Source organism: Protopterus annectens, chromosome 10.part0 (genome assembly GCF_019279795.1).
Source record: "Protopterus annectens isolate FY-2018-M chromosome 10.part0, PAN1.0, whole genome shotgun sequence".
Taxonomy (NCBI): Eukaryota; Metazoa; Chordata; order Ceratodontiformes; family Protopteridae; genus Protopterus; species Protopterus annectens.
The window spans coordinates 242,408,200-242,422,217 of NC_056744.1; positions in this window are offsets into that span (position 1 = coordinate 242,408,200).

Below are 14,018 nucleotides of genomic sequence, written 5' to 3' on the forward strand. Positions count from 1 at the left end.
ACTTATCAAATCTGCTAAGCATTGTTTGCACTTGTACCATGTTGCTAAGGCTGAAACACGTTATCTCTATCCAATGGGTCAATATCCTCTCTCCCATCCTTCAAAACCATTCTGAAAGACTTCTAGCGAAAAGCTGTATATTTTTTTGCTCAACACCAGGATAAACAATCCCCCGGATTCACTAATCCTCCGTGCAGGACAGGACTACTCTAGTCCTGCATGGAAGCGCCAGTTTAAGAGGAGGGTGGTAGCACGCCATGCATATTAAGGAAGGCACACTGCCTGAATACCTAAGTCTACACAGAGCATAGATGAGTGCAGGGGGCATGGCTGAGAGCAGAGCTCTCAGAATAAACATGCCCCTGCAAAACAGAACAGAAGAATGTGTACATAAAAGAGCGAGACCACACATAAGTGTCCGCAGATCCCCACCATCAGTCCCCATGTGTTCAACAGCAACAGTACACTGAAAATAAACACAGAGACACCCTTGTAGTAATGTTTTTAAAATGCCGAGTACAGCTAACCATAGGTGAGCGGGTCTGCCCATTGCATAGCTATGGGTAAAGCAGCATGAAAGGCTGAAGAGGATAACAAGGAAGGTATAGCAAATGAAGCAGCGCAGCAATAGTGTAGTGGTCAGAGCATCCGCCTAAAGAGGAGGCATTCCTGGCTCGAGTCCCACTGCAGCACATACCATTTTCCAAGTGCAATCTGTATATGAACAATTATGTACATTTTATTGCTGTAGAACCTACCAAATAACAATTAAATGTGAACTGGAGTACTGCATAAAATGCACATGTGAACAGTCAGTATTAGAATGAATAAGTCAGCAATAAGCAGGCTTAAGCACAGATAAGTAGAAGTAAGCAAATGTAAGCAATAGTAAGTGTGTGCAATTGCGTATGGGCGGGGTGAAGCACCACCAACACAGATCAAGCAAAGGAGATGCTAACTGCATGTAACACATTGTGACCAGAAGTCAACAGTGCTAACATCTGTGCAAACCTGCTCACAACCACTTGAAAGTGCCTTAAGCACACCGTATCAATCAGCTGGTGTCACACGTGGGTCTGTGTACATTAATGGAGTCAGTCGTAGGTATTGCAAAGCATACATGACGCACAAGGTTAGCCCGTATGCACATGAAACACAGTGCCCAGCAATACCGATCAACATTACCGGATATGTAGCTAAAGAATTAGAGGTATATGTGTCCTTATGAATACCCATAACTATATAGATATATACCTCCCCTCTCTGTAGTACAGATGTAGACATACATAGATAGACATAAAAATAAATACCCACAGATACAAATATACATATGCAGACACCCATACATCCACGTCGTTATATTTATATATATATATATATATATATATATATATATATATATATATATATATATACATATACATATATGTAAAAAAAAAAAAAACAGCCCACAGTTTCACCGATGGATACAAGTGCAGTAAATGATCAATGCTCAACTCCTGAACAGCAAATAACAGCAAATCACTTAAAATACAAGAAGTTTATTCCACGTAAGCGCTTTCACGGTGTTAACCGCTTCCTCAGATGTGATATAAAAACTAACTGAACACAGACATTTAAATGCTATAACATCATTTCCTCAATTGTATTAATCAAGCAATAAACACCAATTAGTCAAATAAGAGATATACTGCAACCAACAAGCAACCAAATAACTAAAACCTAACGATGGTAACTACTGAATACAATTTGTAATGCATACATATAAACATTATTTAAAACTTAAAAAACTACTAAAAACAACTAAAGAACAGTAAAAAGCATCATTTTAGTGACCTAGCTTTTAATACTGGTCTAAGTGTGATGCTTTCATTAAGTCCCCTGCCCATGCGTGCTGCCAAACGAAAGATCCATCTTAGCTCAGACTCCTCAGTGGAGTTCACTATATCACCGCCTCTGATGCTCAAGGTTTGTACATGTAATACCTGAAACAAAAAGACGTGTCCCTGGCCATGTGAAATCATATGCTTAGCTATGGCACTGCTCGACTCCCCCCTAGTAAAGCAGTATAGATGGTCCCTGATACGCTCTCGGAGCGATCAATTTGTTTTTCCAACATAGAAGTGGAAACAAAGTTGGCATACTGCCACATACACGAGGTTCCTAGTGTTGCAATTCGAATTACATCTTATGTGCCATAGCCGACCATCGTTCTGATTTCTGAAGAACCTGGAGGTATCTATATAACTGCACTGAGGGCATGAACCACACTTACTAGTTCCATAAAAGCAATCTACTGGTTTGGCACCTATACTTGAACTAAGATCAGGAAAGCACAACTGCTGCTTAAGGCTTTTCAAATTGCTATATGTATAGTATGGACAGTTGCCTACTATTGACCTAGTATCTTCATCACCTACCAACATGTTCCAGCTATTCAAAATAGTGTGTTGTATCACTGAAATGTTCTTACAGTAGGGTAGCACCAAGGGCAAATGGGAACTATTGGGTGTTACATTATGCATTGAAACTGTAGAACCAGAATAAAAAGGCTTGCCTCTGGAATGTCTTAATCTATATACATTAGCACAGGTATCATTAACCCTGCTAGGTGAATATCCTCTTCCTACAAAATCTTTCTTGACACAATCTAACTCATTACAGAACACCTTGTCATCAGAACAAAGACGGGATACCCTTAGTGCTTGACCATTAACGATGTTTTGGAAGGTCCTGGGGTGATGCATACTGTCAACTGACAGATATGCTGCCCTATAACAGGGTTTCCTAAATACTTTGGTAGCAAATCAATTGGATGTTCTATAGATGGTTACATCTAAGAAATTAATAGAGTCAAAGGACTCTTCCATAGTGAATCATAGGAAACTACTAGTACTATTGATGTTGTTAAAGAATATGGACAGGGAGGTGTTATTCCCTGACCATAAAACAAAAAGATCGTCAACAAAGCATTTGTAAAAAACTACACTAGAGCAAGTTAGCATAACATCCCTCTCCCACGCAACCATGACCAGGTTTGCATAGGAGTTAGCACAGCTTGTGCCCATAGCTACGCCAGTGGTCTGTTTGAACAGGCTATCCTGAAAGACAAAACAATTGTTTTCAAGGACAATCTCTAAAAGTAGGCATAGAAAGTCTGCTTCCGTTGTAGACATGAACTCACATAGAACTTTCTTAACCATCTCTAAACCCACGTGATTGTGTATACATGTGAATAACGAAACTACATCCATGGTGACAAAATTGAACGTAGATATGTCGCCTTTACTTGTGGTGAAACCATGAAGTTCATGTAAGAACTGTCCAATGTCCTTTAATACTTGTGGAAAATGCGTCAAAACTGTTTTAAGCCTGTCATCTAAATAGATGGATATCCGCTCGGTGAGCCAACCAGCACCAGCAACTATGGGTCTAAAGGGTGGCAAAGTACTGTGTTTATGAACCTTAGAAAGTCCGTTAATACGGGGTATAAGAGGACACTCAACTACAAAATAATTGTACAATTCATTTGATAATACATTCAAGGACTTACATTCAGCTAAGGTATTTAAAACACTTTTACAGGAGTTCTCAATATCTGAAAGAGTTACAGTTTGATATGAGTCAGTGTTCAACAGCTCCAGCATAGAATCTATGTAAAATTTCCGATCCATGATAACAGTTAAACCACCCTTATCTGCTGGACATACTATTATGTCACTGTTGGTTCTCAAAGAAGTAAGGGCTATTAACTCTTTATCAGAGAGGTTATTCATTTGGTCGTGGTTCTTGTCACAAAAGATTGCATATAGATCTTTTTCAACATTCTTTAAAAATACCTCTAAGTTTGGATGTAGAGGTGGATTAATCAAAATCCTCCTTTTAAAGGTACATCGTTGGTCACCCTGACCACCTTTAAAAAGAAGTTTGAGATTAACATTCCTTACAAATAGCCTTAATGCCACAAGTGCATCACCAATATCAATACTCATGCAAGGTATAAATGTCAAACCTTTGTTGAGAAGAGACAATTCCTCATCGGATAGAGTATGACTAGATATATTCCAAATCAGGGATTCTGTTTCCAGCGTTGTCTTTGCGGATAATTCTGAGCCTCCGTATAGGAGTCCTTGCGCTTCGCACCCTTGTTCAGATCGTGCTCTAGGGGTCTCTTCCTCCCTGTCCTGATTGGGAGTGAGACCTGTGGAAAATCCTGTCGTTCTTCTCTCTGTAGCCTATCCAATTGGATTTTGCGACGTACCACTGTACTGGTTCGAGTAGCCCCTGATGTATCTAACATGGAAGGATTCAATGGTGCTTCAGCTGGAGTAAAATATATGGAAGTTACTAATTTTGGTGTATTGTGATCATCAGACTCCCTGTCTGTGATTGAACTCCCAGCAGTATGATTTGCAGGTGTCACTATGTCTGTGGGAACATTGTCTCCATCAGTAGTTCGCCGTGTATCAATGTTAGAAACTGGAACAACTGTAGACAGGTCCCTTTCTGACCTTCTGTTGCCATTACGATTTACCAAGTTACGAGATGAATCATGTTCCACATTATTAGCAGCCCTAGGCCAGACAAAGACATTATTCCTGTCAAAATCCTGCTTATCTCTCAATAACTAAAACAGCAATATATATATATATATATATATATATATATATATATATATATATATATATATATATGTGTGTGTGTGTGTGTGTGTATGCGTAGATATACACAGATATATACCTATGATAAAATACAGCACCCAAGAATGACATATGTTCACAGGATACGCCAATGGAGGTGAGGGGCCCAAGCAAGAAATGTGTAACATGTAGCATGACCCCCCCCCTCCCAGCCAGACAGAGGAAACATGCAAACAAACCCACAAGCAATGTAAACAGTCCACTGCTCCCCAGACCACAGGCAGAATACAACTGGGAGGGCATAATGGACCTGTAAAATCTAATCTTGGAACAGAGACAGGAGCGTCCCTTGCGGGACACCCCAAAAATTGTCATAATATGGGAGGAAGCCTGTGCGATGACCTATAAAGGCGGGGTGTGTACATAACCGGAATACAAGGGTGGGAAAGCTTGATGACCCATGGGTCGAGACAATGTACGAGATGGGTCCCCTGAAGTGGAGAGTGGGCAGTGTGTAGTGGTGTGTTCAGACCCAACCTACACTCAGAGTAATGATGAGTGCAGTAGAGGAGGTATGGGTGAGGGAACTATGGGTAGCTAATTATGGGTCTAGGTATGCAGGTGTTTGCTGGAGTGGGTCTATATGGACAGCCCCAGGGATGAAAGCAATAGTGTTCATTGGACAGAGGCGCCACCCAACTAGCAGCCACACCCGCTATGAGTCCCACTGCAGCAAAGTCTATTTTACATGGCAAAGAACAGAATAACCAGATGTAGATGTATATATGTAGAGGTATGTGAGTGTATATCTACCCATAGCTACATGGAGATATACCTCTCCCTCTCCATAGTATGAATGTATACATACAGAGACAGAATACATATAAATACTCACATATAGATATATATATATGCAGACACCCATACATCCATATGTCGTTAGATATATATGTACTGCGATATATAAATATATATATCTATGCATACATATACAGATATATATGTATATAGTTATGTAAATATATATATATATATATATATATATATATATATATATATATATATATATATATATATATATATATGTGTGTGTGTGTGTGTAAATATACACATGTATATAGCTAGGATATGATACAGCAATTACGAATTACATATGTTCACAGGCAGTGCAAATGGGGGTGAGGAGTCCAATTAACAAATGTGTAACACGTAGCATCAACCCCCCCCCCCCCAAGCTAGACCAGTGAAACATACAGACACACAATCAAAGTAAACACAACACTACTTCCCAGACTACAGGCAGGATACTACCAGTGGGAGATACCTGCCCAGTCTAATCTTGAAACAAAAACATGTATGTCCCTTGTGGGACACCCAAAAATTCAATGATTTTGGGCTTCCTGCCATTACACGGATGTCCAACGGCAGGCCACGCATGTTCCCAGTATACAAGGTAGGGGAACCCTGATGATCCATGGGGCAAGACAACATACGTGATGGATCCTGAGAAGTGGGGAGTGGGTAGAGTATACTGGTGTGGGCCAGATCCGACCTGCACCCAGAGTAAGGAAGACTGCCAAAGAGGATGCACAGTTTGGGAACTATGAGTATGAAATTATGGGCCTAGCTGTGCAGGTGTTGGCTGGATTGGGTGTATGTGGACCACCCCTGGGATGTAAGCAATAGTGTGCACTGGCCAGGGCCGCCACCCAATGGGCAGACACTCCCACTATGAGTCCCACTTCAGCACAGTCTACTATACATGGTAAAGAACGGAATAACCAGATGTAGATGTAAAAATGTAGAGGTGTGTATATATACCCATACCTACATGGAGTTAAACATCCCCCTCTCCGTAGTACAAATGAATACATACAGAGACAGAATATGATTAAATACCCACATATAGATATATACATATGCAGACACCCATACATCCATATGTCATTAGACATATATATATATATATATATGTGTGTGTGTGTGTGTGTGTGTGTGTGTAAACATATACATATATATATATATAGCTAGGATATTTATTGATTTATTTATTTAATATACATCTGTAAACTGGGTAAGTCTGGCTGAGCTTTGGGCTCAATTTCAGCAGAGACCTGGGGATATATATATATATATATATATATATATATATATATATATATATATATATATATATATATATATATATATATGATACAGCAGTTAAGAATTACATATCTTCACAGGCCATGCCAATGGGGGTGAGGGGTCCAATCAACAAATGTGTAACATGTACCATCAACCCCCCCCCCCCAGCTAGATAGGTGAAACATACAAACACACGATACAAGCAAACACACCACTGTTTCCCAGACCAAAGGCAGGATACTACCAGTGGGAGATACCTGCCCAGTCTAATCTTGAAACAAAAACATGTATGTCCCTTGTGGGACACCCAAAAATTCAATGATTTTGGGCTTCCTGCCATTACACGGATGTCCAACGGCAGGCCACGCATGTTCCCAGTATACAAGGTAGGGGAACCCTGATGATCCATGGGGCGAGACAACATACGTGATGGATCCCGAGAAGCGGGGAGTGGGTAGAGTATACTGGTGTGGGCCAGATCCGACCTGCACCCGGAGTAAGGAAGACTGCCGAAGAGGATGCCCAGTTTGGGAACTATGAGTATGAAATTATGGGCCTAGCTGTGCAGGTGTTGGCTGGAGTGGGTGTATGTGGACCGCCCCAGGGATGTAAGCAATAGTGTGCACTGGCCAGGGCCGCCACCCAACGGGCAGCCACTCCCACTATGAGTCCCACTTCAGCACAGTCTACTGTTCATGGTAAGGAACGGAATAACCAGATGTAGATGTAAAAATGTAGAGGTGTGTGTATATATACCCATACCTACATGGAGTTAAACATCCCCCTCTCCATAGTACAAATGAATACATACAGAGACAGAATATGATTAAATACCCACATATAGATATATACATATGCAGACACCCATACATCCATATGTCATTAGACATATATATATATATATATATATATATATATATATATATATATATATATATATATATATATATATATATACTGGGTAAGTCTGACTGAGCTTTGGGCTCAATTTCAGCAGAGACCTGGGGAGAAAAGCATATCCTCACAGGCTGTGCCAATGGGGGTGAGGGGTCCAATCAACAAATGTGTAACATGTACCATCAACCCCCCCAGCTAGACAGGTGAAACATACAAACACACGATACAAGTAAACACACCACTGTTTCCCAGACCACAGGCAGGATATTACCAGTGGGAGAGACAAAGACATCAATGTCCCTTGTGGGACACCCCAAAAATTGATGATGATCGGAGTCAGTCCCTGTAATGATTTATCTTCCCAGGCTGTGTACGTAGATGGACCAGTATGTTGGGCAAGCCTGATGACCCATGGGTCGAGACAACGTACAACATGAGTCCCGGGACGTGGAGAGTGGGCAGTGTGTAGTGGTGTGGTTAGACCCCACCTGCACCCACAGTAAGGATGAGTGCTGCATAGGAGGGGCAGGTGGGGGAACTATGGGTATGCAATTATGGGCCTAGGTGTGCAGGTGTTGGCTTTTGCAGTTGTATTTGGACCTCCCCGGAGATGTAAGTAATATTGCGAGTTGGGCAAAGCTTCCGTCCATAACTCCCAACCTGTAAGAGCAAAATCACTTGACAGAACCTAAACCATTGGGGGGACAAATAGGGACAGAAATTACATGTTCCACTTACAACCTTAGAAAGCTGATAGAATAATAGGTTATGCATTAGCATGACTCATCTGAAGGATTTGGAGTCTTAGACTCAAATACTTGTCTATATTTAATTACTTCAGTTCCCAGGTATTTGCCAGACAGGTGCAGATTGTAAGAGGAACATACCAATATTATGAAGAAAACTCTGGACAGTTTGCGGATTCTGTACAGTGGACAGGTATGCTTTCACTCAACTGGCAGCCATTCCCAATATGGGTCCCACCTCAGCACAGACCAGTTTGCATGGCAAAGTACGGTATAACCATATGTGTTGTTGCATAACCCACTACACAACACCTACGAACACATGGTTGCAACACCCCACTGTAGGCATGTAGGCCAATCTAATTGGCATCACAAGGTATTATTGCAATCCTCACCCCCCACCCAGGGGTGTGAGTGTCCAATGCAAACACCACATGCAGTGTATATGCACAGCTGTTGTCATAGACAACATGGCCAGCTGTGGACCCTCCCTGCAGCCATCCTGCACATCCCTGGATATTTCCCCTACTAACTCCCCCCTTTGTGCCCCATGCACAGCATGTATCTATCAGCCACTGTTCCATTTCTAGTAATGTTTACAGTTACATGTAGGTGACACCCTCTTCCCCCACTATATTGCCAGTATCTGGAACCTCAACCCACATGTAGCATCACAGCTGTCCCACAGGACACATGTAAATAACACGCGAAGGAACACCACAAGTACACCTGGAGCAGCATAGGCTCACCACCTTGCAAACCCCCCAAATCACACTCTGTACCACTACATCAGCTAGTGATACCAACACCTCTTGTTCTGCCACGCATACAAATCCCAACATCCGACAAACCTTCCCTATTGCTCCCCATCCAATTATACCTACAAGCTACTATACAGTTACAATGTCACCCCCACTATCTACCTACCTACCTACCTACTCCTTAGCTATTCCCCTCTACTGTATCACACAGGTATGGAATAACTACACTTACCCCAAATACCTGCATGTAACCTATCCCGACCTGTTAAACAGGAATCCAACTTCACCTTAAACTGACCTTTGTCAACACTCATACCTGACATGTAAACCTGACCTAAGCATGGATAATACCAACAATTCAACATAAACTAAGCATGAAAAATGGGGGATGTAGCTGTGTTATGTCTGTTACCCTCTATGAATGTGAACACTCAAGTATTACTTGGAATAAGTGGCTGGGGTCAATGTGGAGCTCTACACCCTGGGCCACCGCTGACAATGGACAAGCATACAGTCAGATTGTCCCGGTTGACAAATGTGAACAAAATACATGAAGTTGCATGTGTATATGTGGGAGCAAGCGGGTGTAAGCCTGTTTGGCCGCTGGTATGGGATTACTACACTGGTGAAGCAATGTAAACGCTAACTCAGTGCAAGAAGCCACAACTAGAGGTCAGTAATGCTGTGCTGGTGTGGTATGGCAGGGCTAGGACCTGGGGAATTGATGGATGCTGTGTACATGGATCTCGGGGGCCAAGGGAAGGGAACATGGGTATGTCAGTATGCTAGACATATGCAAATGAAGAAGAACATCAATAATTTAGTGGCCAGAGCATCCGCCAAATACGCACGCATTCCGGGGTTCAGTCCCACTGCACCACATCCTATTTTCCATGTGAAATCCATATGTGAACATCGTTGTGCTGTATAACGTACTAAATAATATTTATATTTGCACAGTAGTACTGCCTTAAATGCACATATGAAGTGACATAATGACTAAGGCACTAGTAAACTTGTGTAAGCACATAACAGCAGTAGTACACATGGATTAGCAGTTGTAAGTGTGTGTATGTGTATTTTCATGGGGTTAAGCATTGCCTACATAGATTGAGCTAAGTAGATGCTAGTTGAGTGTAATGGAAAACGCAACCGGAGGTTAGCATTGTTTATCTCTGCGCAAACTTGTGCACACCCATGTACAACAGCTCAAATGTCCCTAACTCATTCTGTATCTGACAGCCGGTGTTCTGCCCTGAAACAAAATAGACAACCTCTGCAAGGCCCAAACCTGGGACCCTGCACATCATACACTACGTGATTTACCAGTACACCATGGCAGATGTACATACCCACACATATCACATACATATCATCCAGCACAATCAGTCAACAGCACAGGAAATGTAGTAATTAATAACACACCACACAACCTCTTAATGCATGAATCCCGGACATAGTGTGCCATGATGTGGGTACATATAGAGATATCTGTCATATCCTGCTCTAATACACTTAAAGCATTGCAAGTTACACAGTTATATGTAGAAGAACACATATATTGAAGGAGATGATAAGTCTGAAACATGTACGTGTCGGCACAAATGACTGACCTCAGTCCTAAGGCCATCCATGTCAAATGCCAAGAGAATGAGGTACAGGCCGCATATATAGGCATGGACATATGGACAGATATACATCTGCAAATGTAGACAAATAGACAGCTATAGGTATATATATGTGTATGTATGACTCACAAATAACAATATGACAGCAATCATACATATATATATATATATATATATATATATATATATATATATATATATATATATATATATATATATATATATATATATATATATCTACATACATGCACACACATATATATGTGTATATATATATATATATATATATATATATATATATATATATATATATATATATATATATATATATATATATATATATATATATATATATATATATATATATATATGTAAATATAGCTAGAGCTATATCAATGCCCAGTTCTATCCCTCTATATATGGGGGTTTCACATTTATAATTATGAATACACACACACACACACACACACACACACACACACACACACACACACACACACACACAGGCATATATATATATATATATATATATATATATATATATATATATATATATATATATATATATATATATATATATATATATATATATACATATATATATATATATATATATATATATATATATATATATATATATATATATATAGATATACAGATAGACATGTATATATGATTTCCACATGGGAATGGACTCCTGACCCACTCCGTACTACATAACAGACCATGAGCATTGTTAATGGGGGTGGGGGCACAATTGAGGGACACCTGGTAATTACTGCTATGTAACACCCCCCCAGCCCTAATGGATATGCTGTGCAATCCAATATCCAGCATATGCAGTACTTGACAGCAGGACCCACCACAATACAGCTACAATGCTCCAACAGTAATCCAAGTCACCTCCACATGTCAGGGCATTATCTGTAACATATCATCCAGATAGGCCATTGTACCACAAGGAATGTACTATGTTGAAGGGGTACACATTACAACGGTACAAGTATGCACACACATCTATACATTGACAATTATGTGCAGGTATATATATATATATATATATATATATATATATATATATATATATATATATATATATGTATAAGATATATGGGTACATACACATATACACAGACAAACGGTATTAGTAGCCATACATATGTAGAAGTAGTGTGGATGTACTGGGTGAAATGTATATCCCCAGCCACAAGCCCTGTAACTGGTACCTATGACATGTGTGGTGTGGCAACCAGCCCCACAAAGGGGATACTTACATTACACATATACCCACTCACATTTCAAAGGACATGACACAACACACAGTTATGTATACGCAGACAACCTTTATTTGTGTACCATACAATAATGTATGCCATTACTGACAGCACATAGATGTTGATGTACATAACCAGAGATGGATGCAAGGCCCACACAAAACAGTAGATGCAGACAGTGCGGATATATAACATTCTATGGTGTCCAGGCCAAGCCCTTTAATTCGTACAACAGTAGACAAAGGATGTGCCTGCACGATACATAACACTCAACAATATCAGAAGTAGTTCAGCAGCCTCCAATTACACCCTGTAGTCAAGCCCTAGGGGGACATTGATTACTTGTGGTAATGTCAGTGTATCTGTCACATGTATGGACCCTGACCAACAAATGTTGTGAGAGTCTATGCTACGACTGGGATGATTGTAGGGCTGCTAGCAGTAATTAATGATAGGCCATTACCTAACATCCCCTAACCGTATCACAGCAGGACAGAGCCTGCCATATATGTGGAGGACAAAGGCAGGAACACAGGGCCATATTCGCAATATTGCAGTTACACACCCAGGAACATGCTGGTGTTACAGGATGTGTTGCAACATACCCTTATGCAGGAATAGGACATCAGGGACACAAATGGATATAGCCATGTACTGCTAGCATGCAACACACACACACTGCCAGTGTAATATCTGACACAGGACCTGTGTGGTGGACAGACAACACATGATGGGCACACCTCTGTCCAGCTAGAGGATAGGCCCACAGTAGTGAGCTATGCAGACAGACTGCGGTCCAAGGTACACTAATATGTACACACACACACACACACACACACACACACACACACACACACACACACACACACACACACACACACCCTGCAACACCAGTATTATGCAAAGCAATACACCACTCTTTTCACAGTCTGTCTGTATGTCCTTATCCTCCTACATATATGTGGCTGCCCTGAGTGTGCAGGTACTCCTGTAAAAGGCATTGCTACCTGCTCTCTGTAGCATTGATGCCCACACACAGGAAGCATGTCCATCACACAGAGAATGTACAGGAAATACGCCCACATGATGTAGGGATTCATAGTGGGTGGTTGCCATGGCAGTGGTAATTGGAAGTACTACACATGTGTATTCAGATATATATATAAATATAAATATATATATATATATATATATATATATATATATATATATATATATATATATATATATATATATATAGATATATGGCTAATGTCCATATAGTCCCACCATATATCCTGGACATGGAGTGTAGCCCTACCCCAGCCCCTACAGTCCCAATGTCATAGTGCAAAGGGATGTTTGGTATGTATAGCTGGTATATTAATAGACATTTGCTACTGTCATTGGGATTGTTGTCACAGACATGATGTGTGTGGAGGTGACATCTGCTCATAACATGTGTGCCATTGGCTACTGACAGACATCCTAAGGTTATCATTGTACAGTACCTGCATATATAGCAGGCATGACAGCCATGTCACAACACAGGGTAGGATACACCTGTGTGACAGTGCATAACCACAACCAATGTGACCACAGCCACAGCCACATATGGTACTCTAGCATAATAGTACAGTATATGGACTATCTGTCCTACACCATCCTCATATGTGCCACTCACAGAATGACCCTACATATACTGGGCTGCTACAGAGTCTGGTCAGATGTCTGTCTGTGCTATGGGACATGTGTTTGTATGGCCCTACAAACATGTAAGGTAAAATGGTGCCATACAGTGGGGCAGCATGTAACATCAGATAGAAAGGGAGCTAGAACAATGACATCTACCACAGTCTGTACACAGGCCATAGTGAATATTAACAGTACACACACTGCTGACATTCACTATCACTACACAGACCTCAGTACTGTACAAACATCCACAGAATGTCCAGGTTATGGC